Genomic DNA, 3,239 nt, shown 5'->3' with positions numbered 1-3,239 from the left:
ACTTCCGGTCCCGGCTGACACCGGAAGCGCCGTAATAAACCACTTAGGAGCGGACAATATCTAAGAAGGCCTGGACCTTCGCGGCGTTTCGGAAACGGAAATTGCGGAAGCGACTCCAACGGAAATTCTCAAGGCCCTGATGGCTCGCCGGTTATTTAAAAAAAAAATTGAGGAAGTTAAAGGAATACAAGCGTAATTAAATGCGAACGCTCGCTAGCTCCAAGAACATTATACGATAAAACATTGCACCATTCCTTTAGCGCGCAAGAGGTCGTAAGAGCATCTCTCCGCCCGACATGGTCAAGAACTTTAACCAGCGTCAAAGGAAGCGTTCTTCACCGTCAACAACCAAATGATCCTGTAGGTAACTCGACAGTTCAGTTGTAATGCGCTAGAAGAGGGAGTACGATGCTCGGCGCGGCTTAACTCTGATGCGACTAGTGGTGTAACAGCGCCCCCGCAAAGCAAACATTGCGTATCAACCTTTCGAACAACGGGTGTTTTCTCACTCGGCCTCGATATATTAGGGGCGCACTGAAGAAGTGACAGTGTCACGTGCTACTACACACTCAAACAACTTGACAACTTGGGCAGCGTGAGAAGGGCACGTTGCCCACCTATCTAATATATCTCGCGCATGAGCCCACTGCACGTGGTGTGGTCAGGCTTGCGTCGATGAAGTTAGCACCCTCGTGTGCTCGCTGATAATGTTTCCTCTATTTTTTGTACTTGAACATGGAAGGGGCTGGCGCGTACGCCGAGCCCCACTACCAAAAATTACATGCCCCATCTGCCCCGGTTTGGGGTAGTGGCGTGCTTCAGCCAACCGCAGTGCAATGGCAAGGCCTCGGCACGGGGCGCCGACCTCAATGATCATCGGAAACCCGGCACCAGGTAAGTATGCAGAGGAACACGTCGCCATACCTGGCCATTCCAAAAGGTGCACCATATGGAGCGGGTAGTCTGGAGTACTCTACATGAAACAGGAAACTTTGCTTAGCAAGGAAGAGTTGCTAAATTACCTACCGTAACGCACAAGCACTCCATACATACAACTATAATCCTAGTTTGCCAGTTTTCTTTGCTTGTAATGGCCGTATTAACAAAACTGTGAGGAACTATCGGGCGACGATTGTCTCGGCCAAGCGATAGTTGCTTGCTGTAAATCCACCGAGATGGAGACGACAATACGACGGCGGCAGCGATGGCATGACGACATAGAAATGACGACGACGTCGTGATGACGACAGCACCACCAGAGACGTCACGACGATCGTGGAACGACCGCGATGGCACGATGATGATGACGGCACGATTCCAATGGAAGAGCAAGGGTTCATCACGTCCAGGGCTTGACGATGACAGATTGACAAAGACTGCATGATGACGACGGATTGAAGGCGACGAACAATGAAATGACTGCGGTGGCGTGTTCGAATTGGAGCTCTCGTCGGCGCTTACAAATAATGCATCACCCGCCACTCCGTGCCGTCTCGCTTTGCACTATCTCCGGCACCGGGTCGCACTACGTCTCCGGCGCCGGCCCATGGTTCGAGACAGCAGCACCAACATTTTGGTCAAGAGGCAAGAAAGGCTTCAATTTAATAAACAGGTCAATAAATAATAATTCCAGATTCAACGCACTTAACTTCTTCGCGAAAGCTAGCTTCACGTAGACTCCAAGATGTGCGTTGAATCTGGACATGTTTATTTATTGACCTGTTTATTAAATTGAAGCCTTTCTTGCCTCTTGACCAAAATGTTGGTGCTGCTGTCTCGAACCATGGGCCGGCGCCGGAGACGTAGTGCGACCCGGTGCCGGAGATAGTGCAAAGCGAGACGGCACGGAGTGGCGGGTGATGCATTATTTGTAAGCGCCGACGAGAGCTCCAATTCGAACACGCCACCGCAGTCATTTCATTGTTCGTCGCCTTCAATCCGTCGTCATCATGCAGTCTTTGTCAATCTGTCATCGTCAAGCCCTGGACGTGATGAACCCTTGCTCTTCCATTGGAATCGTGCCGTCATCATCATCGTGCCATCGCGGTCGTTCCACGATCGTCGTGACGTCTCTGGTGGTGCTGTCGTCATCACGACGTCGTCGTCATTTCTATGTCGTCATGCCATCGCTGCCGCCGTCGTATTGTCGTCTCCATCTCGGTGGATTTACAGCAAGCAACTATCGCTTGGCCGAGACAATCGTCGCCCGATAGTTCCTCACAGTTTTGTTAATACGGCCATTACAAGCAAAGAAAACTGGCAAACTAGGATTATAGTTGTATGTATGGAGTGCTTGTGCGTTACGGTAGGTAATTTAGCAACTCTTCCTTGCTAAGCAAAGTTTCCTGTTTCATGTAGAGTACTCCAGACTACCCGCTCCATATGGTGCACCTTTTGGAATGGCCAGGTATGGCGACGTGTTCCTCTGCATACTTACCTGGTGCCGGGTTTCCGATGATCATTGAGGTCGGCGCCCCGTGCCGAGGCCTTGCCATTGCACTGCGGTTGGCTGAAGCACGCCACTACCCAAAACCGGGGCAGATGGGGCATGTAATTTTTGGTAGTGGGGCTCGGCGTACGCGCCAGCCCCTTCCATGTTCAAGTACAAAAAATAGAGGATACATTATCAGCGAGCACACGAGGGTGCTAACTTCATCGACGCAAGCCTGACCACACCACGTGCAGTGGGCTCATCCGCGCCATGTATGAGATAGATGGGCAATGTGCCCTTCTCACGCCGCCCAAGTTGTCAGTTACCAGGCGCAGAATCAAATAGTGCTGTAAAGTCCGGCGTTGGTAAAGTCGGCATAGCACGCGTCGGGTATAACAAGAGATGTGCATGGTTTGCAAAGTTAAAATAACAGTAATTTTATTTAAAACACAACATCTGCATGCGAAGGCAGTTCATGCGCTTTGGCCGACACAATTTTCGCGAACAGTTGGAGTTATGGAACACATATAGTTAACTAAAGGCTTCTTAGTTTACTTATATGTGCCACGCTTGTAGTATGTGATTATACTTGAAACGTTGAGACATTCGTATTTTAAGACGGCTGCTCTTTGTTTGATTTTCCTACGAGGAGTGCTTCTGTTTAGAGATTTTCGTAATCAAGCTCAACGCTCAGTCAGCTAGTTTCGCATTACGGGGGTGTATGCCTCTCCACACAACGCCTAGCCTCCATTGTGACGTTGCTCACTGCGAATAGCACACAGTTTTCAAGCTGGGCGAAGCTGAAAAC

The 3,239-nt window shown here is 50.0% G+C and overlaps 2 non-coding genes across 2 annotated transcripts; one reads left to right on the top strand and one right to left on the bottom strand.

Annotated features, from left to right (window-relative positions):
* Window positions 1-739: 739 nt before the first annotated feature.
* On the bottom strand, window positions 740-902 carry LOC126526531 (U1 spliceosomal RNA). The gene has a single exon (XR_007598595.1). It is a non-coding gene; the product is annotated as a U1 spliceosomal RNA (small nuclear RNA).
* A 1,527-nt stretch (window positions 903-2,429) lies between these two features.
* LOC140214377 (U1 spliceosomal RNA) lies at window positions 2,430-2,592 on the top strand. Its single transcript, XR_011891320.1, has one exon. It is a non-coding gene; the product is annotated as a U1 spliceosomal RNA (small nuclear RNA).
* The last annotated feature ends 647 nt before the right edge of the window (window positions 2,593-3,239 follow it).

Source organism: Dermacentor andersoni, unplaced genomic scaffold (genome assembly GCF_023375885.2).
Source record: "Dermacentor andersoni unplaced genomic scaffold, qqDerAnde1_hic_scaffold ctg00000039.1, whole genome shotgun sequence".
In the NCBI taxonomy this organism is placed as follows: domain Eukaryota; kingdom Metazoa; phylum Arthropoda; class Arachnida; order Ixodida; family Ixodidae; genus Dermacentor; species Dermacentor andersoni.
The sequence above is the reverse complement of the archived record's forward strand: the minus strand, read 5'-3'. Positions and strand labels throughout refer to the sequence as shown.